The sequence below is a fragment of the Apium graveolens genome, chromosome 5, assembly GCF_009905375.1.
Source record: "Apium graveolens cultivar Ventura chromosome 5, ASM990537v1, whole genome shotgun sequence".
NCBI lineage: Eukaryota > Viridiplantae > Streptophyta > Magnoliopsida > Apiales > Apiaceae > Apium > Apium graveolens.
Window position 1 is genome coordinate 282,100,888 of NC_133651.1, and position 24,737 is coordinate 282,125,624.

Consider the following 24,737-nt stretch of genomic DNA (forward strand, 5'->3'; position numbering starts at 1 on the left):
CTTCTCTCTCTCTCTCTCTCTCTCTCTCTCTCTCTCTCTCTCTCTCTCTCTCTCTCTCTCTCTCTCTCTCTCTCTCTCTCTCTCTCTCTCTCTCTCTCTCTCTCTCTCTCTCTCTCGGCCACCAGCAACGGCGTTACGCCACCGCCTGCACCATCGCCACCACCACATGGGTGGTGGCTCCGCCTTCATCCCTCCCACACTCTGCAACACACAACAAAACACACACTACTAACAACACAACACCTTCCCTCAATTCATGTAACCTCCGCTTCCCATCACCATGTCGGAAACCACCGCCGGCGACTCAACAGCCGCAGTGGCTCCACCCCTTTTTCTCCTCCTCCAACAGCCAAACAACCCACATATATACAACTCCTTCTCCACCCTATTTGCAATTGAGACTATAACTACAGCAACCAAACTCAATGTGTAAGAACCAAAACCTAGTTTACTGTCCTCCTCCCCCTTTAACCCCGTAACCCCCTTTTGATGTAAATAAATAAAAAAATATAATCCAAGCCCCCTTTAATTACATCTTAGCATTTTGTTATTTGTATAAATAAAACTCAAAAGCTGAAATTTACAACACACTGCCACAAAACAATACTAATATAATCCCTAATAATTCTCTAGAAAATTTTTTAGAGATAAAGATACTAATCAAAATTAAGAGAGCAGTAGTTACCTTAACGATACAATTGAGTCTCCTAAATTCTCTCTGTTGAACTTTCACTCATCACAGACGTAGAGTATTCTAAAAGAACCTAGGTAACTCTAATTATTATTTTTTTTATAAGGGTATCTTCATCTAGACTCTTCCTAAAAAAATCTCACCTCTAGATGCTTCTAATCAAAATATCTAACAAGCTCACTTATAAGCCAATCATTTTATTTTATTTATTATTTTCTCTTTATAATGAAAAGATTATTACCAACTAAATAATAAAAAAATAAAGATAAAAAAAAATTCCTAGGTGAGTTAAATTAAAATATCTTAAAACTATTATGGTACTAATTTTATTGAATCTCAAATAAATCATTACTAGAGTTTAAATCTAACAAAATAATTTTACTAGATAAAATGAAATAGTATTCTAAATAAATTAATTAGCTGCTCCAATTTGATAAATAAAATAAATTTATAAAATAAATGGCTAATGATTATTATCAATAAAATTAGGGATCTCCGCACACGCAATAGAATTTTTAAACGACTAATAAAATTTTCTAAGAATTAATTCTAGCCTAAAATTTTATTTTAATTAATTATTTATTAATTTATTTGTTTATCTATTTATTATTTTTATCCGGGTACAAAAGCAAAATTTTCTCTAGGGCTAAAATTTATAAATTTTTGAGGTGGTCTAAATAAAAATTAGAATATTACTTGTGTTTTGTCGGTCATTACAGTAATAATATCCCGTCTGTCGAGAATACGGGTTTTATTGATCTATCAAAATAATTATCGTATCAAAAAATTTACTTCGGGACGCGTAAAGTTTAAACCGTACTCCGGATCGAAAAAGTCCAAACACGGAAAATGTTCAGAATAATCCTATTTGGTTAGGAAGGAGTTTTCCGAAGAGTTTCCGGTTGTAAAAATAGAAAATAGTTGAAGTTGGATGATTTCCGGTTTTATAAAATAGTTTATAATTATCAGAAAATAATTATTAAATCCACAATTAATTATAAAATCATATAACAATCTAAAAATTACTAGAAAAATACTATAATTATCTATACTTTATTCTGGACATATTAAAATTCAAAATACTTACACCTTATCACATATAAACATCCAAATATCTATATCAATCATCAGATAATTCACCAAAATTCACATAATAATCACATAATAATAATTTACTGATAAAAATAATTACACGCTATATCCCAGATTTTACATCCTTCCCCCTTAAAAGGATTTTGTCTTCAGAATCATACTAAGGTACAGATAATGATACTTTTCAAGTATCTCACTTATAATTTCTCAGGCTAATCTCTTACCCGAAAAACTTTTTCATAAATTTTAACTTGCGACCTAAATCATTACTTAACAGCCTCTTACTGATATCATATTCCACCAATTATTCATACAATCTAACTTTGATGTCCATTTTGGAGCTAACTTAGTGTTTTTGGGTATACATATAAACATCCTATGAATTTGCTATATTTGTGGCAGTAAGGCCAACCCACTCATAATCTTCCTGCCTATCTTACTGTCTCAAAAGGACCAAGTTATTACATGCTAACCTTCTTTCCTTTCTAATTTTAATAATTCATGCCCATGAATGCTTCCAACATTTATTGGTTATTTTACTTCATTTTCCACATATGTATTTGTTCAATTAGCCTAGCTTGTAATCGCTTCCAATCGTATCCGAGACTCTTTAATTGCCTCCTATACTTTTTGTCCATCTGCGAATGATATACTGAGCTCATGACGCCTTCGATTTCTAAACGTCCTAAATGAATTCCACAATTTGGAATTAAAGAGAAAATTTCAACAGAGACATATATCTCACAACTTATTATTATACCTTAATTTCTTTTAATCACAATCAAATATATTTATCAAGCGAAAGTCTTTTACTATTTAGAAGAAAATATACTAATATGGATACATTTCCCATATACCTTAACCTATATTATCATTTATTTGGTTTTAGGGAGTCCTGGTATAAAATTTAATACAATGCTATTTTCTAACGTTCAGCCACCTATACTGCTTACTCTTGTCTTCACGTCATATTATCAGAAAGTCTTCTTTTCACATCTATTTCTTGTATCATAGGGGTAACTTGAATCTCTTAAGTTATCAAGATTTAACCAACTCCTATCTCTTACTTCTGCCTTAATTATACGTATTTATTCATGAATGGTTTATCTTATTTTGGTTCAACACAGTTCATAGTGTTTCTCATACTTCTGCCAACATATTAAATCAAATAATAATATCGATCAATTACAATCCATACTCAAATATGATAACATACCATCATCTCCTTTAAACAATATCAAACTTACTCCTTAGGTAAAGTATTTATTAATAAAAGAATAATTAGTTTTGGTTAACCTATCCCTAGTAATTCAAATAACACTTTCTTCATCTCTGTTTCTCAAGTTATTCTACTATATCGCCCCTTAACGAACTATACTCAATTTTGAAATAATTATAATAGTATGCTCAGCCTTTGATACTGGCTTTGATTCTTCGGTAGATATGACATTTATTTACATATCCTTCAATTTCCATTCTTATGCTTTGTTAATCAATACCTTTACTTAACTCTCCATATTTAATTGTATTCTCAGAATGAAATTCCTATCTCCAGTTACCGGTGTTTCACTTCGTCCTTACTTCAGTTCTGGCATATCTGACGTTCACAACTTACTTATATCCTGGACCATGTTATAAAATTTCTTATCATCCTTTTGATTCCACTTCATTTCCTAATTAAGTTTTCCATTCTTATAACTCATTGTCTCTTCTTAACATAAGTGACCTCTTCTTCCTAATAGTACTGATTTGTTCATCATTAGATAAGCCATTTCTGTGGTTAACACTGGAATGAAAGCTTTTAATTCATAAATATTTGAATTCTTGCTAACACAATTATCAAAATCCATTGACAGCTACGTCCTTAGCCTTACTCAAATAATCACTAATCGCACAACTTTTAATTATAATCAACTCCAAGTATTCTATGTCTCATATTTAGCTTTCTAGAATTAAAGATATGCTTCACATTATTGGGACCGTCCAATTTATTTACCTTCATTCCTGCATAGACATTACCTCTTCATCTCTAGTTCACAGGTCAGCACTACCAACTTTTACCATACATCGGATACCGGTATTCGCGAGTTCTCTAATATTTCAGAGTAACTTCCATTACATTCTCATTCTATATGGTATACATTTAAGTCCTCATAGAACCTTATTACAAATGGTAAAATCTCTTTGATTATCTAACAATATCCACATCGGTGTAGTTACCAACTCCTTCCTTATTCCTTCTTTCTTCTCTTTGCTCTATTTTGAACCTTTAGTTCTTGAAAACGTTCTTCTCCTTTTCATGTACAAATAACTTTCTATTCCCCTTGTCTATCACAAAAAGGGCATATTTGTCTAGATAAAGTCTCGCACAAACTTGCAGTAACATCATGCTAATTCCACTAAACTTCTGAATTCTACTGGTGTCTTTACTTCCTCCAAATTTCTAATTGCTCTGATTTCGGATCTGAAAATCATGTCAGAATTTGACTTAATCTAATTGGAATTGATTTCCATCTAACTAACCATAAGTTGATAAAATTAACCAATTAACCCTTTTTAATTGATCAATTAAAACCAAGTGATAGCTAGCTGAATGAAATGAAAACCAATTATATAAAGTCAGTTTGGTCATTACAACCTTTTTCAGGAACCGAGATCACAATCATTTGGAGTATCATAGGGAATATCAATAACACACGGAGGTATATTTACTTTCTACCTTTAAAAGTAAGGTATTTTCTAGAAAATTTGGGCAACATTTCCCCTATATGATTGACTACCAGTCAGACTCAAGCCGACACCATCAATCAACCAAACCATCCACAATCTTACCAATCCATTCCTATCAACCAAACTGATCATCTCACTATACTTCAGAATATATTATACTGATAACCACATATACTACTAACTGACATAGTATGCATCTTTTAATTGAACTAAGGTCTTAAACCAATAATGATTAATATAACCATTCCTTTCCTCATTTATTTCAGAATATCGCTAATGAATATAAAATTATTCTACAATCTCTCAAAAACTTTATTCCAGGATCCTTTCAGTTCGTTCTTTAATTCAAATTCTCTAATTAACAATTCATTTCACTTATATCTATTCATAAATCCATTTCAAAGATATCTTTTAATCTTTTTTCCTACCATTAATATTTATATATAGTTACTTTTTGATAATTATATTGCATGACACAAATACTCTATCCTTGACGATATACACTCATTTTCATTAGATAACTTATTTAGCTTCTGGTAACCAACACATGGTCTCAACCAACATTATCATAATCTGGTGAAAGATCAATTGGTTTTAAAACATTACTTCTTAAAAGATTTCATAGTTGAATTATCATTTCTTTATCTCTACTCATGACTTTCCATACGGAACCTTCGACGTTGGCTCAGTCATGAGTGTCAAATTTTTCATAACACACTTACTTGAGTTAGAAAGTTTAACAATTCCTTGAAAAACACACTCGAAATTTGTTCGTAATTAAAATTTCTTTGATCTTGAACCTTCTTGGCAAGTATCTTCCCTTGATTGAAGCATGTTTCACGTATTAATCGCTCGTCTGGGTCATTATTAAGAATTCCTCAGTCTTCGGTTGTTGTCCCGACATGTGTTTGCTTTGTCTCATGTACGCAACATTAATTATCTTATTTCTATGGTTAATTTACCTAATATGGTTAAATCTCATTCATTAGTCGACGAGAACTTCATTTACCGTTGCATACAATTTTATTCGTAATCTTAACTCCAACACTGACATCTAATACTAACTTTGATGTTCTCACGTCGTCTTTGACATCATAATTACAACCAATTAACACAATTCAACATTATATTCGTAATTAAGGTCGTATCTTCTGGTTAATCTTAAGTATATCTAATAAGGTACATGTCAATCCTTGTGCAACGCCCAAAAAGTGATAAGAAACTTCTCACAGCGATGGTGCCTTTAAAATTTGCAACGTTGGCTCTCTGTCAGTTCAATCAACTCGTTACCTCCAGTATGGAGCTTGTTTTACTACATAATTCTAAGTTGGATCATACTGAAACTCATCTTTCTTTCCTTATATGAAGTTCCCAAAAAAATCAATCTCCTTTTTCTTTAAAACCACATGAAAAGAAGGGTAATTTACCCAGTTTCCATCGAACTGTCGACTCTTCACAACTAATCTGGGAACTCAATATATCTATAGCGTCAATATATTCGCCTTCCACCTATCTTAACAATATCGGATCTTCTAATCTTAATTCACACTCAACTCGAACTCAAAATGAGTATACCTAGGGTATTTCCTATCTTATATGGCCTGTTACACCTATCTTACTCTCACCTATTCTTATTTCAGGGACCAATAACCTATTGCTCTGATACCAACTTATAATATCCCAAATCAGGGGTCAAGATTGGGTGTCACTAAACAATCTTTACATAATATAAAATAATATATAAATGAGCCCTCAATTTCGGATCGTTTACAAGTTATGGTATAAAATAAAAATCTAACGTTCAAAAATCTACAACAACTAAATAAAGGTTGATTACCTCCATACTAACTTTCTTGTCTTATTCATTCTAATATCTCCATCCTCTTGCAGCTGAGATCTCTCAAATTTTTGTTGTCTATCGAGAGCTATTCACTTTTATCCTCATTTGATTCTGAAAGAAATAAGAATTCACAAAGCAAGAGTGAGCCAAAAATACCCATCAAGTTATATAAATGATTTCCAGGTATCAATATTAAAAGAAATATCCGGACACAATCTTTAAATAATTTATAAACATTTTTATTTATTTGAAGTGGTTGAGCGAATAAAACATTGGCCTTTATTAGCCTTCAATCATAAATCAAAAGCAATAAGTAATTTACTGATTTATCTTCTAAACTAGGTCTTTGTCAGGTTCTGTAATCATAGAACTTTTTAAGAAGGAATGTCATTAATGACGATCAACAATAAATTAGACCGGACACTAGATCAACATTCACACTCATACCTTCCTGATCAGTCAGGATATAATGTAGATCTATACCTACCTGTATCGATCCATTCGGGTACCCAGGCACTACGGCCCAATATTAGAGGTTCGGTCCATCCCCGACCCTTAGGGTCCAGTCCATTCCTGGCTCTATTGTAACCATTTAGTCCACAGAGTATTTTGATATCAAATTATTTTGATTTCAAAACATCCCGATTCAGGGTTCGCAAATAAATCGGAATAATAGGTATTTGATCAAGAGATCAATCGATAATAAATGAACAATAATGAAAGGTACATGTATAATTAAGAGTAATTGCAACAAAATATAAAACAAATAACAATTCCGAACTTAGAATAGGAAAGAAATACCTACAATATATCAGAAGAAAGTTTAGGAATACTTGCCTCAATTGATAACCCTCTAATCTTTAATTATCAGCCATATAATTCAGTTCTAGTATATATGTATTTTCATCGACAGGCTATCTGATCCTTCTTGTCAATCACCATTCTATGTTTGTCTTATCTATGTATTTACTCGTCTCATGTATTTCACATAAACAAGCTTTACTTTTAAATCTCACTATACGGCTTTGAACGCCTCGAACTATGTGTATCTATTATAAAAGATACCATTTCAATTAACTAGCAATATATAATTGCCTATTATACAATTATCCTTATCGTCTACCCGCCCGATACTAACAGATAGGAATCACATTTAATCATATAAAGTTTAAAAGACACGCGGACTCACAATTCACCTAACACGTAAACATGTAAGGCACATATCACATAATTCATATTACATATGATTCAGTTCGTCAAAACATTCAATTCAATACATTCAGAATAGAAATCGGGTCAAAAATAGTATTTATCGATCAATAACCAACTCAAAATGACTCGCAACATAAGCGACCTTTCGATAAAAAAGAATTTAAGTCTTGAAAGTATTTTTAATAGAAGCAGAATATTTTTCCGAGTCTAGACGCGTTGGTTTTGTATTAAACGGACGAACGGTCTATTTATTATGAATAAAATAAGAAAAAAACAATTAATAATAATATTAATTAAATTTTAAATACCTTTTTTGAATTTTAAAAGCTTAAATTGATTTTTAACTCATTATTTGGCTTCATTATAAATAATTACATTTTATTTAACTATTTATAGAATTAATTAATTAATTAATCAATTAATTAAATTCATAAATAATTAATTAAAATAAATTATAAATAATTAAATCAAATCTGAATTTTTAGAAATAATAAAGAAAATAATTTTCCGGAGTTTAAAATTATTTAGTTAATTATTTAAAATAATTAACTAAATTGATTTTTTTGAATTTCAAAATAATTTTTAGGATTTATATATGATTTTTGAATTTATTTTAAAATAAAAACTTAGAAACACATTTTTATAAATTAGATTTGGGCAACCAGGATCAAAAGCGGGTTTTGGGAAGGGAATATACGGGTCAAAATAACCCTCCGGACCGGGTCGAACGCCGGCTGGAATATGAGAAAGATCCGGCATCTTCGCCGGTTCCGGCGAGTCCAAATCTGTCGCAAAACCCTATCAGTTGCACTCGATTTCTACTGAAATTCACTCATATACGACCCACCAATTCAAAATCAACGGCGACCCACATGGACGAATCGAGTTCGTCAATTTCCGGCCAAATCGCCATTAAAGGCGATGCAACTCGAACTTTTTCCGGCAACATATCGAAATTACTAATTCCTCAACCAAACAACACGTTTGATATATGAAATCGAAGTTCAGGAATCGTGTAATCTATTCATATTAATCAAATCAGCCACAAGAACATCTAAAATCCATAAAAATCAAAATAAAAAGAAAAAGAAATAAAAACACTGTTTCATCGAATCAACAATCATTTGATACTAATAAATACATGAATCGATTCTAAATCACGTAAGTGTTATGGATTAAAAACTAAGATATATAGTTGCTGTATTTATTACTAAGGAATGTGAGCTTCGAGGCTCGATTTGATTGCTCTTGTGTTTCGTGACTCAATCTCCCTTAACAAGATGCCTACGTACCTTGTTGATTGCCAAGGATCAAGTCAAAAAAAACGTAGTTCTGATCTGTGGGGTGAGGCCCCTTATATAGATGTTGGGAGTCCTTGAATTGGACTTGGTATATGAGACTTGGTGGTCAAGTCTCTGAATTAGAATGGACTTTGGAGTCCTAGGAAGTAGGAAGCTGATTCCTTATCCTATGAGGTTCCTTGGAGGCCAATCTACAAGGATTTATATCCTCACTAGGACTTATCTTAATAGTTTTTTTTTCTCCCTTATTAATTAATTATGAAATTAATTAATAATCAGGGTTTTGGGCCTTCTTTATTCCATTAGGCCTGATCTGGTCCATCAGGCCTGATCAATGTGTTAACCTTTTTGGTCTGAATATCATACATCTTCTTATTGGGCCTTGCAGCCAAAATCATGTATAATTAATATAATATTTAATTTTCACAATCAGGATTCATTTATCCCTATCATTTTCCCCCCAACTTTTGGGAAACCGTATAAGATTTCGCAAAAGTTAAGTTCATTCATTCCCTTACAGGGTATCGTTTTGCGTAAAGTGTGGAGCGACCTACATGTATACAATGATTTGCCTTGTACGCGGCTTCAGGATCGTTTAAAAACTTCCTTTTTATTTTCTTACCTTTTCCCTATTTTTAGGAATTTTCTGGTATTTTTCAGGAATTTTCCCTTTATTTCTGAGATTTTTCCAAATTTTCTGCAATTTTTCACAAACATTTTTCAATTTTCAGCCCTTTTTCGACCAGGATCCTAGTCGAAATTTTGACCTGGATCCTAGTCGAATTTTGGGCCAGCCTTTCAATCCTGGTCGAAGGATTTCGACTAGGATCCACGACCTGGATTTTGACCAGGATCCTAGTCTAATCTTCGACCTGGACTTTGGTCGAAATTTGTGTCTGAAAGGCATATGTCATAGCCTACTCGTTTATTCGAGTATTTAACTCAACTCAAATAAGAATGTAATAAGTAAATAGTGGATCAAGCGTCAGAGAGATCTCACAAAGTAACATCTGTCAAAGAATAAAGAAACATTGTTCATCTGCAGACTTGAAGATTCACTGGAAGAAGTTCAAGAAGTTGATCATGCCTCAGTGATATAAATCAAGATCGTGGATTTAATCAAGTGACAGAGATCTCGTCAAGGTATCATTTATTACAAGGATTCAATCAGAACAACAAAGTCAAGACATGAAGAAACGTCACAAAAGTTAGTCACTCATGAACCAGACAGTACATCGAGTGCAGCATTGAAGTGACGGAATTGATTCATAAGTCTCGAAGATTGTCTGAAGAATGGATGCTGCTCAGAGATAGTATTAATTCTCTATTAATTAATTAAGTCATATAATTTAATTAAGAGAATAAATTAAATCTGCAAGGATTAATTTATTGATTAATTGAATTAAATTGATTAATTAATCTAGAATTAATAATAAGGATTTTCAGAATATTAATTGATTAAAATCTGTGATAATTCTAAAAAGACAACTGATTGAACTAGTATGACAATCGGTATGACAATTGATAGTCATACCGAATGTCTTGCTAATTCAGTTGATTGTATTGATAGAATTTTCAATTAGATTAAAATCAATTATGTATTCAGAAAAACAATTTCAATTGTACTACTATGACAATCGGTATGACAATCAATAGTCATACCGAAAGTCTTGCTAGTTCATTTTAATTGTCTTCCTAGCTCTAATAGATTGTCTCACCGAAAGTCTTTCAAGCTCAAATAGATTGTTACACCAGTTCAACAACTTCGGCTGTGATTGATTAAAAGGAAGCAGAAGACAATATCAACATGACATTCAGCAAAAACAGAGCAGATACAGAACAAGAAAAAAAAGCAGAGAACAAAAGAAAAATATTTCATCATTCATCTGCTTATTCAAGATCAAATATTCTAGTTTGTTAATGTTAAATCCAAACCACTAGAACTACTTATCTTGTTCTTGTATATCAATCTAGCGGATTAAAATCCCTAGAACTTAATCTCAAATCGCTTTTAGCATTTGATCTTTTAATTACAAAAATAGAAAAAGTTCATGTCGAATTTATTCTAAATTTGTAATAATTGATTTGAGATTAATCCCTTGTAACCGATACCGTAGTTGTAACACCTTTCAAGTTTAATAAAAGTTTTATTTAACTTGAATTTTGTTTCACAATTTTATTCCGCATTTTATTCGACGAAACGGTATTGTTTGCATTCAACCCCCCCTTCTACAAACAAATTGGGACCTAACAATTGGTATCAGAGCCTTCTGATTAACGAACAAATCTAGATCCTAGACTTTTGTGTTTCTTTCACTTCTTGAATTTTTATTCACTCAAAAATTCATAATGACTACACAAAAAGTTGGAACCGTTAAAATTCCACTTTTCGATAAAGAAAATTATGTGATGTGGAAGAAGAAGATGCTACTGTTTTTACAGGTTGCTAATCCCAAATATTTGCAAGTGTTGAAGAAGGGTCCAAAAATACCTATGGTTATTGAACCAGAAGTAATAGAAAATGATGTGGTGATCACCGAAGCGAGAACTTATGTGAAGGATCCTGAGGACTTCTCTCCTGCTGAAATAGAAGAAGCTTCCCTGGATGCTAGCCTTCAATTAATCTTAGTAGATTCCCTTAATCCCCTAATGAACAGACATGTGATGAATTGTAAAGATTCTAAACATATCTGGGAAACTATTGAGATTATTAATGAAGGCACAGAGGAAGTTAGGGAGAACAAACTAGAAATCCTAACCTCTGAGTATGAATACTTTAAATCCAATCCAGGAGAAGGAATCACTGAAGTGTTTGAGAGGTACAATGCATTGATCAACAACCTGAACATTAACGGTAAATACTATTCCATCAGGGAGGTCAATAAAAACTTCCTTTTAACACTGCCAACTCATCTCGAACATAGAATCACTGCCATAAGAGAAGCAAGAGATCTGAGTGAGATTTCTTTGGAAAGGCTCTATGGTGTGTTAAAGACTTATGAGTTGGAGCAGATTCAGCAGAAGGAAGTTTACGGGAAAGGAAGAGTGGTCAGCACGTCTACTGCTCTGGTAGCTGATGAACAACAACAACAACCACTATATCAACAACAATCTCAACAGTCAGATAGAATGGTACAGTCTTCCAAGGTTGAAGATAATGTGATAGTAGCAGAATTTGATTCACCTACTACAAATCAATCAGGAGATGATTATTATTCCTTGGAAGAACTGGAGCAATTGGAGGATGAGTCAATGGCCCTGATTGTCAAGAGATTCTCAAATGTCAGATTCAAAAGGAATCCCAAGTTCAAGTACAAGTCCAACTACAACAGATTCCAGAAAGGTGGATCTTCATCCTCTAACACCAGCAGTGGTGGGTATAAAACAGGGATGGTTGATCGAAGCACCATTCGATGCTTCAACTGTAATGAGTTGGGACACTTTGCCACAGAATGCAGGAAGCCAAAACAAGCAAGGAAGAACTCTTATGATTCTAATCAGAAGAGTAAATCTGAAAGGGCGTACCTGGCAAAGGGAAGAAGTTGGGATGATACTGACAGTGAAGATGAAGAAGTTGGGAATCTTGCTCTCATGGCTAGTGATGCAAGCACCTCATCGTCAAGAAAAGAGGGCATTAAACAGGTACAACCGGTAGTGTGGATTCTTGACAGTGGATCGTCAAGACATATGACCGGAGATAGAGCCCTGCTATCAAATGTGGTTGAGAAAGCTGGCCCAGTGGTTACCTTTGGAGATAACAGCAAAGGTTTAACGGAGGGATATGGCTGTTTGCAAGCTGGAAATGTTATCATTGAAAATGTATATCTTGTGCAAGGACTTGAACACAATCTGCTTAGCATTAGTCAGTTCTGTGACAACGGCTACAATGTTTTATTCGACAAGCTGAAGTGTCAGATTCTGCACAAGAAAAGTGAAAAACCCTCCTTAATGGGAATACGGAAAGGAAATCTGTTCGTAGCTGACATGAACTCTGGAAGCAATCTTGAAGTCAATTGTTTCTATGCAAAAGCATCGTCAAATGAGAGTTGGCTATGGCACAAGAGACTTTCCCATCTCAATTTCAAGACAATGAATTCTCTTGTCAAAAGAGAATTGGTAAGAGGTCTGCCTCAGCTGGAATTCTCTCCAGAAGGACTATGTGAGGCTTGCCAGAAAGGAAAGTCAAAGAAAGCAAGTCACAAAGGCACTGACACATCTTCCATAACTGGTGTTCTGCAATTATTGCACATGGATTTATTTGGTCCAGTTAATATCCTTTCTATGTCAAAGAAGTGTTACTGTCTTGTGATAGTTGATGACTATTCCAAGTATACGTGGGTTTTATTTCTTCACTCTAAGGATGAAACACCACAAGTTGTGATTGATCATATCAAGATGATTGAGTTAGATTCTAACGTCCCTGTTAGAGCAATAAGGTCAGATAATGGAACAGAATTCAAGAATGCACTTCTAAATGAATTCTGTATAGACAAAGGGATTACCAGACAATTTTCAGCTCCTAGAACCCCTCAGCAAAATGGAGTGGTAGAAAGGAAGAATCGTACATTGATTGAAGCTGCAAGAACGATGTTAAATGAATCAGGTCTTCCAATGTACTTTTGGGCTGAAGCTGTCAATACTGCATGTTATACTCAGAATCGAACTCTAATCAACAAAGACTTCATGAAAACTCCTTATGAGATTTTGAATGAACAGAAACCTTCTATCAAATACTTTCATGTATTTGGTGCCAGATGCTTCGTGCTCAAGGATGGAGATGATCGTCGTGGTAAGTTCGAGGCAAAGGCATATGAGGGTATTTTTGTTGGATATGGAAGAAGATCATATAGAGTGTATATCATTGATCAACACAAAGTAACTGAAAGTGTCAATGTTACATTTGATGACACTAAACTCCCTAGTATCCAAACTGAAGATCCTTCTGAGAAACTGAAGTTTGATGATACGTCAGATTCAGAGTCAGAACATGATCAAGAACCTGAGGTTGTTGCTGTTGAAGAACCTGTTAATCCTGATAATACTCAAGGTAATAGTGATGGAAACTCTGGAAACAATGGAGATACCACTGCTACTGACGGAGAATCTCAAGTCAACATGGCAACAACTCAGGGGGAGATGCTGAAGGATCATCTAGTAGGACACAACATCACAATGAATTTCAAGGCGAATCATCAAGATCAAATCTTCCAAGACAGACAGTCTGGAATAAAGCTCACCCTTTTGAGTTGATTATTGGTGATCCAGATGTTGGAGTCAGAACTAGACGTGCTACTCAAAATGAGTGTCTGTTCTCAGGATTTCTTTCTGAGATGGAACCTAAGAAAATTGAAGAAGCACTAACTGATCCAGATTGGGTGATTGCTATGCAAGATGAACTCAATCAGTTTGAAAGTCAACAACTCTGGAAACTGGTACCTAGGCCTGTACACAAGAAAGCTGTTGGTACAAGGTGGGTATTCAGGAATAAACTAGATGAAGATGGTGTGGTTACAAGAAACAAGGCAAGACTGGTAGCTAAAGGGTATTCTCAAGCTGAAGGTATTGATTATGATGAAACCTATGCTCCAGTGGCTAGACTTGAGGCCATCAGGATATTTCTGGCATTCGCAGCATTTTCAAACTTTAAAGTTTATCAAATGGATGTCAAGAGCGCCTTTCTGAATGGAAAGCTGGATGAAGAGGTATATGTAGAGCAACCTCCTGGTTTTGAAGATCCAGATCATATGGATTTTGTCTTCTTTCTTTTCAAGGCTATCTATGGGCTAAAACACTCACCAAGAAAATGGTATGACACTCTCTCTGAATTTCTTATTGAAAATAGCTTTATTAGAGGTGTCATAGACAAAACTCTCTTTTCTAAAAAACATAAGAATGATACTATATTAGTCCAAGTCTATGTGGATGATATAATATTTGGGTCTACTAATGATAATCTCTGTAAGAGATTTGCTAAGTTAATGCACAGCAAGTTTGAAATGAGCATGATGGGAGAGCTGAAGTTCTTTCTTGGATTACAAGTAAATCAAAGGTTAGATGGAACATTTATTTGTCAATCCAAGTATCTCAAGGAACTCCTCAAAAAGTACAATCTAGAGGATTCTGCATCAGCAAGGACTCCATCAACTACAGCTGTCAAGCTTGGACCATGTGAAAACTCCATTAAGGTAGATGTCACAAGCTACAGAGGTATGATTGGCTCGTTACTCTATCTTACTGCAAGTAGACCAGATATTATGTATGCTACATGCCTATGTGCAAGGTTCCAAGCGGATCCTAGAGATATTCATCTCGTTGCTGTTAAACGAATCTTAAGATATCTTAAGGGAACACCAAATCTAGGTATTTGGTACCCTAAAGAATCTGGTTTTAACCTTGTTGGATATACAGATTCAGATTACGCAGGAAGTGTTGTTGATAGGAAAAGCACCTCAGGAAGTTGTCAATTCCTAGGAAGCAGGCTAGTCTCATGGTACAGCAAGAAACAACAAACAGTTTCCAACTCAACGGCCGAGGCTGAATATATTGCTGCTGGAAGCTGCTGTGCTCAGATCTTGTGGATTAGGAACCAACTACGAGACTATGGCTCTGTATTGAACAAGATTCCTATTTTATGTGACAATACAAGTGCAATAGCCATCACCAACAACCCTGTGCAACATTCGAGGACAAAGCACATTGACATCAGGTATCATTTTATTAGAGAGCACGTCATGAATGGTACTGTTGAACTATTTTTTGTTCCAACAGAAGAACAAATAGCAGATATTTTCACTAAACCACTTGACGAATCCACATTTACCAGATTAGTTGGTAAATTGGGCATGTTAAATAGTTTTAGTGATTAATTTAATTAATATCTGGAATCTGTTCTTGAATGAATTTACAAATGAATTTTTCATAAATGAAAAATTCATTTGCAAATTTATTTCATCATTTTATCATATTTCTTGCTTATTTCTATGTAATATATATTATCTTATCTATGTTATTTACTCTACTTGTTAATTTAAAAATATCTCAGAATATTTTATTTCCTCTAAAAATATTTTTCTATGAATTTTATTTGCTAAAATTCAACAGAAATCTATTTTTGGAATAAAAATAATTAATTCTGAAATATTATCTTTGTTTCTGTAAAAATTATAAGTTTTTATTTCAGTTTTACTATTTTGTAATAAAGTTTCAGTACATTAATAGAAGTCTGTTACTTGTATTTCATTTTGTTTTTTCTACTGCAAAGACAATCGGCAAGACAATTAAAATTGTCTTGCTGAAAATCATTTCAGTAAAACATGAAAATATAAATCTGTTATGCTTATTTTATCTTATTCTAGAAAGACAATCGGCAAGACAATTGAAATTGTCTTGCTGAAAGTCATTTTAGTAAATAATGACTGCTTATTTTAAAATCAGATTAATTTTATAACTGGCAAGACAATCGGTATGACTATTGATTGTCATGCCAGTAATAAAATTAATATCAGAATAATATTGTTTTATTTTGTACTGGTATGACAATCGGTATGACTATCAGATTGTCATACCAGTTATATTTTTAATACTTATTTTATTTGTTTCATTTCCTTCTTTTTGCCTGGTATGACAATCGGTATGACAATCCCGGATTGTCATACCAGCTGTCATATATAAGCGTGTGTTGTGTATTGTTTTAAACCATCACAGCAGTTTCATTTCTTTAAAAAATTTGAACAGTTTTCACTCTCTTTTACTCTCTTCTCTCTCCTCGAACAAGAACAAAACCATCAATCCAATTATTTCTTTGCTCGAGTTTTTACTCAGCACTCTTAATCATCACTTTGTGATATATACATACAAGTATATACATAAAGAAGTGCTGCTGAAATTTTCTTAAAAATAAAAGTTATTATAAAAACACAAAAATCAAATTAAAATCAGTTTGCCCCTTCAAATTCCATTTTAATTTTAATTTCTTATTAGTGTCTTTTGGTGTGTCAAAACTGTGTGAGTGATTTAAGAATTTTAACGAGATACATTTCTGTCTAAATTTTTCGATTATAATTAATTTAATTCGAATTATTAAATTAATTTAATTAATTTGAATTTTCTTAATATTATTCTTAAAATTCTGAAAAACTTGTGTCTTACTATTATTTAAAAAAAAAAAAAAAAAAAATGGCTCTCAATTTCCAAATTGTCGCGCATAATCAGGTTGGTTATTTTAATCCGGAAAAATGTGATGTTGAAAAATTTAAGCCTTGGATTAGATTTTTAAATGATCATTCGATTGTTAGCTCTGCTATTAAATCAAATGTGATTTTAAACGTCGATCTACTTAGACTGATTTGCACAACTTCTACTGTGGCCGATGATTCAAAATCTTTTTCATTCACCATCGCAAACACACAGTATGTCGTTGATGAAACAGTCGTCAATCGTGCTTTAAATTTTCCACTAGACAATTTCTGTAATTTACCCTCTGAAAATGATATCACAAATTTTTTCAATGCCATTCACTATCAGGGGGTGATCAATTTAACCAAACTTTCTAAATCAAATTTGGTGTCTGAATGGGATATATTCTTCGATACACTTTCCAAAGTGTTTGCCAACTGCACAAAATCTAATTTTCATAACATTACTTCCACCCTGCAGAATATTGGTCTTGCGGTTGTTTTCAATCAAAGGATCAATTTTGGCAAACTACTTTTTCCCATTCTCTTGAGACGTCTAACTTCTGCTTTACGTGATCATTCTACAAATCGTAGGGTATCATGTTACTATGCTCGTTTTCTTATGCTCATAGCAGATCATCTACTCACCCCTGAACACAAAGCACTTTTTGCTAACTCTGCTGTAACCGAACCCCCACCAGCTAGCAAAAAGATTTACACTCGCCAAGACACAACCTTCAAATTTATGCAAGTACCAGTACTTGTATCTGCTTTCATGGCCAATTATATTCCCTTGCCTATTTTTAATCTTCCCGGCCATGAACAGCAACCTCAACCTCCAGTGGTTCAAGCCACCCAGGCTCTTCCATTACAGGTAGTAACTCCTCACTCTCACTCTCTTCCTACTTCTGTTAACAGACCCTCAGTGGTTGATAGGGCTGACCATGAAGTTGTAGAACCACAGCTTCAATCCCAGGTCATAGAGCCAAACACAGAGTCTCATTCTATCTCACCCTCTCCCCCACTGTCTAAAATGTTACCCAGAAGATTACTAGGAAGTAGTACAATGTTAAATATGAGTGAACCCTCAGCTCTGCCTCCTCCTAAGAAAAGAAAAACCTATTCTGAGGCATCTGAAAGCCCATCCTTGTCCTCCCAACAGGACATGGACTTTGAAATGGCCAATGAACAGTTTCTAGAGGCATTCTCTCAACAGGATGCATCTATTGAAATTCGCCATCGGGCCATGGCATCTTGTACTGAGTCAAGCACAATTCCATTACTCACAATGGAACCATACACTTCCCCAGATAATACTCAGGACACCCAGCGAGGAGTGCACGTAGAGTCGGTTACAGTGCCTGCCATAGTTACGGCAGAAGAGCAGTCACATGCTTCAGAGGGAAAATCTGACTCTCCGCCATCTTTAATAGAGTCATTTTCTCCCCTCCCAGATCCAACAACTCTGGCTCCCTTATGGGATTCTCCACTCGCAGATTTATCTGGAGAAAGTGGAGGGCAACTCGGTCAATCTATCCCTGAAGCAATTCAGACATCTATTCCAAAAGATTTGATAGGTTTGACTGAGGATCGGGACTCGCGAATTCCCATTGCACCACCACTGACCTCTCTTGAAGAGGCTAGGGTGATTTTTATTGCAGGTACACAAGAACAGCAATTGGAAGACTCCTCACGAGCAATCATATTGAGAGAAACACATGCACGTGAGATGAGTGAACCAAACACGAGTGAACTTCAGGTGAGAGCACACACAGACACTGATACTGTCAACCTGTTAGCTCAGATTGCTACCCTGAAAGAAGAACTTGCTAAAAGTCAAGCTGAAGCTCAAGCATTCAAAGCACAAGTGGTTGAACGGTCTTCTTCTTCCACCTCTGTCGACAATCAGCTTGCAATCATAAGGAATGACATCTCAGATTTAAAGACTGCTGTAATACCAAAGCTCAATTCTATTCAGGACACTCCAAATTTATCAGCTGATGACATATCCAACTTCTGCTCCCTACATACAAGAATGACTTCTCTTGAAGACCTCGTTGAGATGAATCATTCACTGGACAACTCAAGATTTCTAAAGATAGAGACGGGCATGGAACATCTAAATGAAGGCATGAAGCACTTATATTACATGATCAAGAATTCTCATTGCCCTAATGAAGAACAAAGAGCTTATTTTGAAGGACCGTCTGGTGGAGGATCAGGCTCTGGAAGTGGTGGAGGTTTCAAAGAAAAGTCTGTAGAGGATCCCTCAACTAAGGGGGAGAAGAAAGGAGGGAGTAGTTCCAAAGGGAAAGAAAAAGATACTTCTGCTGGAGATAAAGGAAAGGCTGATGATGCCTACTACAGTGGAGAACAGGATGACTTCGATATTTTTGACATTCCCACTGAACCAGCTCAGGAAGATAAAGATGGGTTATATGAAGCTGAAGAAGAAAGTGATTTTGAAGATTGGGAAGAAGAAGATACAGTGGATCCTAGGTTTGAGAAAGAATTTCAGAAAGAACAGTCAGAGATGCAAAGAAAAGAAGCTGAACTCAAGAAGGTCTCACAGATCATTGATAGGAGAAAAGACATACAAAGAACAGAAACTCTTCAAAAGCAACGTCTTCATGACATTAAAGCTCAAGAAAGGAGAAGAGATGTCAGACTGAAGATTGGTGGAAAGTGGGATGAAGCTAGGAGAGTACTCGATATGCCTCAGCTATGCACTAACAATGATAGGCAGTTCTTACATCTTCTTGACAAGCTGGAAATCTCAAATCCTAACAATGACATGTACATGAATGCTATCAAGACTGAAGTCTCAAGGATCACAGCTGCTTTTGATAGATCCCTAAATGAGATGAGCATTTTTGTATATTGTCAGAGTGAAGGATCATTCAAGGTGTCACTTCATCTATTTGAGAATCGTTCGTTGTCAGAGATTTGGGTTCTTTTAAACAAAGTGAAAAGAAGCTCAGAGTTGAATGAAGTTCTTCGGGAAAGGCTTAAAGAGTTTGCCAGCAGGGCTAGTCCTCAAGTGGTCAACAATCCTCATCAAGTGAGATTCTTTAAGTCTGATTGTCTTCAAATCTGTCAGCTCGATGTACAATCTCTTAAAGACTACTCAGCTAAGCATCTGGTCTGGATGGAACATCATTTGAGAACTGCTGGATATTCATCCATGTTGAAGACTCAAGCTGCTGACTTGATTCAAGCTTATTGTGAGAAGAATGTTAAAAGGTACAATCAACTCAAGAATAAGTTGAAGACAGTTGGAGTTCAACCAGTCAGACCTGCAAGCTTCACTTCAGAAAAAGATCGTATCTTTGATAAGGAATTGCTTCAAGATTTAGAAGAAGGTGAAGTCAGAAGAGAAGACAACTAAAGTCAATTAGCTCAAAACTCAATGTAATATGATTAGAGCGTTATGAATCAAGATAGTCTAATGTAGTTATATGTTCAGGCTAGAGGAACATCTATCTTGTATTCACTTGTAAATTTCATTTGGAATCTGGAAAATGTTAAATATAATCCAGAACTTTTCTGCTATTTACTTTACATTACTGTTTATATCTTTTTCTTATTTGTTAGTTGAGTTATCCTCTAGGTATTTGTTGTTATTGTCTAACAAGCAAATAGGGGGAGATTGAAAGGCATATGTCATAGCCTACTCGTTTATTCGAGTATTTAACTCAACTCAAATAAGAATGTAATAAGTAAATAGTGGATCAAGCGTCAGAGAGATCTCACAAAGTAACATCTGTCAAAGAATAAAGAAACATTGTTCATCTGCAGACTTGAAGATTCACTGGAAGAAGTTCAAGAAGTTGATCATGCCTCAGTGATATAAATCAAGATCGTGGATTTAATCAAGTGACAGAGATCTCGTCAAGGTATCATTTATTACAAGGATTCAATCAGAACAACAAAGTCAAGACATGAAGAAACGTCACAAAAGTTAGTCACTCATGAACCAGACAGTACATCGAGTGTCAGCATTGAAGTGACGGAATTGATTCATAAGTCTCGAAGATTGTCTGAAGAATGGATGCTGCTCAGAGATAGTATTAATTCTCTATTAATTAATTAAGTCATATAATTTAATTAAGAGAATAAATTAAATCTGCAAGGATTAATTTATTGATTAATTGAATTAAATTGATTAATTAATTTAGAATTAATAATAAGGATTTTCAGAATATTAATTGATTAAAATCTGTGATAATTCTAAAAAGACAACTGATTGAACTAGTATGACAATCGGTATGACAATTGATAGTCATACCGAATGTCTTGCTAATTCAGTTGATTGTATTGATAGAATTTTCAATTAGATTAAAATCAATTATGTATTCAGAAAAACAATTTCAATTGTACTACTATGACAATCGGTATGACAATCAATAGTCATACCGAAAGTCTTGCTAGTTCATTTTAATTGTCTTCCTAGCTCTAATAGATTGTCTCACCGAAAGTCTTTCAAGCTCAAATAGATTGTCACACCAGTTCAACAACTTCGGCTGTGATTGATTAAAAGGAAGCAGAAGACAATATCAACATGACATTCAGCAAAAACAGAGCAGATACAGAACAAGAAAAAAAAGCAGAGAACAAAAGAAAAATATTTCATCATTCATCTGCTTATTCAAGATCAAATATTCTAGTTTGTTAATGTTAAATCCAAACCACTAGAACTACTTATCTTGTTCTTGTATATCAATCTAGCGGATTAAAATCCCTAGAACTTAATCTCAAATCGCTTTTAGCATTTGATCTTTTAATTACAAAAATAGAAAAAGTTCATGTCGAATTTATTCTAAATTTGTAATAATTGATTTGAGATTAATCCTTTGTAACCGATACCGTAGTTGTAACACCTTTCAAGTTTAATAAAAGTTTTATTTAACTTGAATTTTGTTTCACAATTTTATTCCGCATTTTATTCGATGAAACGGTATTGTTTGCATTCAACCCCCCCTTCTACAAACAAATTGGGACCTAACAGTGTCTTTCTTTGCTTCCTGGTCGTAAGGTTTCAACTAGGATTCGCGACCTGGATTTCGACCAGGATCCTAGCCGAACCTTCGACCTGGATTTTAGTCGAGATTTCTGTGCGTATTTGTTTCCTGGTCGTAAGGCTTCGACTAGGATTCACGACCTGGATTTCGACGAGGATCCTAGTCGAACCTTTGACCTGGATTTTAGTCAAAAAATATTGTGCTTGATTCAGAAATTCAACCTCAATCCTGGTCTTATTTACATAGCTTTCAACCTCTATCCTCATCTTTTTTACCCATAATTTTCGGGTGTCTGTTCGAAAGAATTCGAATAGAATTCACGGCCTGGAATTCGACCTCAATCCTGGTCTTTTTTACCCATAATGTTCGGGTGTCTGTTCGAAAGAATTTGAATAGAATTCATGACCTGGAATTCGATCTCAATCCTGATCTGTATTGGGCTTCTTCCTAATTCAATTTGGATTGGGCCTTGTTAGGGCCTTCTATTTTTCCAAATCCTAATTGGATTTGGGCCTCTATTTTTCCAAATCCTAATTGGATTTGGGCCTTCTATTTTTCCAAATCCTATTTGGATTTGGGCCTCCTATTGGGCCTCTTCCATATTAATCTGGACTTTAATATGTTAAAACACCTCTTTAGAATTTTCTAGAATTCTCGGGAATTTTTATTTATTTCCTTTGGAATTTCTTGGAGTATTCTGGAATGTTCCATTTCTGGGCTTTCTTCTTTGGGCCTTTAATCTTATTGGGCTTTTTGTCCCTTCAACTTCACTTTTTCTCCTATATAAAGGAGTGAGTAGAGTCTATTGCTCCCCACTTTCTCATTTCTAAATTCTCCTTCTTTTTTCTTCTGTTAAGGATCTCAGAGAAATAACTGTAGGGCGGAGTATTTTGAGCCCCAAAGCCTCCATTTAGCAAGCCAGCCTCTTTTAGCAGCATTACCTCATGTAAACACTTTTCCTTTTTTTTTCTTGTGCTTGTTTTTGCATAGTTTGCGTTTAAAATTGTCTTCTTTTGTGCCCTTTTTTCAGATGGCTGATAAGAAAATGACTCGTTTGGCTAAGATGAACGTGGCCAGAAAGTCCAATGAATTCCCCATTCGATCAAGGTACACTTCCTTGATTGATATGATCAACACACGAGGGGACGAGTACCTGTCTGATGCACATTTAGACGCGCACGACCATATCAGTGTCTTGCGGGATCCAAAGGAGCTGGACAAGTTGAGTGCTTGTTTCAAAATCAAGGAACCTTTCAAGCTAATTCTTACGGGTTCGGCCGACAGGGCCTGTCAATGGAGGAAGGATGCACTATGCATCTACAGGGACACTCTAAGGGCATGTATTAGACTCCCCTTTCATCCATTTATCTCTATTTTGCTAGCTGATGTGGGGATCAGCCATTTCCAACTCCCTCCAAACTCTTGGAGGTTGATTGTGTGCTACTTGTCGCAATGCTCCAAGCACAACGTTCCTACTTCGGTTGCCATTTTTAGAAAGATTTTTCAGTTCAAAAATAGTCCCGACAAGAATCCGGGGTGGGTTTCTTTGAACCAGCGTCCAACTGTTCCCCACATAGTGAATGGGAAGTCCATCCCTGACAATAATTTGGGGTGGAAGAAAGATTTTTTGTACGTTCTTTGGGAGGGCGGCGATTGGGGCACCCTCTTTTGTTCATCTTTTGGGCTAGCTGTAGATGGGAGCCCTAACGATATAGTTTTTTCTAAGGAGGAGTCCAAAGCTTTCAACCTCCTTACTCAAGATAATGGGACTTCCCACTCTTGGGATCTCATCAGGGAGAACGTTCTTGTAGAACGTGGCCTTTCTCCCGTTCCTAGAAAGAGTATGTTTCCTTCCTTCTCTAGTTGTCTTTGTTCCTTCCATCTTTTACTTTGCTAATTTCTCAACTCACTTACCTTATTTGTTGCAGTGGCTGAGAAGATTGAGGAGGCTACAAGGCCTAAAGACCTGGAGACAACCATGATGAAACGTTCTGGGAAGGTCTTCAAAGACCCGCGCCTCGGGGATCATTTCCCGGAGTTCCTACTCCAGGCAAAGGAACCAGGCGAGGAAGGCCCCAGCCAACCTTTACGTACTAAACAAAAACCAGGGGCTTTCTTCCAACCCGCTTGGGGAATCTGGGGCAAGGATTCGATTGTTGGCAATACAACGCTTGCCAAGGAATGGTCTATGCATTCCATTTCCCCAGTTGACTATCACGACCTTGTCCTTCAACAGGACTTGGAGGCTAACGAGCTTTTCGGAGCTCAGGCTTTGGCGACGGTACGTCTTTTTCTTTTGGCATTCATAGTTTTTTGCCGTAATTTTTCTCATTTCTCACTTTTGCTTTGTATCTTGTAGGTGAACGTCCATTTTCAAGAGGCGATTTATCAAGCCAAGGCTTGGAAAGTTGGCCTAGAGGATGCAAACAAGAAGCTGGAGGAGGCCAACCAGAGGATAGAGGCTCTTAAAGCCCAACTCGCCTCATCAACTTCTAACCTTGAAACGGCCTGGGCTGAGAATGTTATCCTCAAGGCTAAAAAAGACAAAGCTTTTGACGGCTGGATGGATACTCAAGAATTTAAGGATTTAATGGTGGAGCATGATGCCCTCCTACATCCGGTCAGCTACAAGGAAGGCTGGGATGCCGCTGTGGAGGCTATCCAGGATGAGTTTCC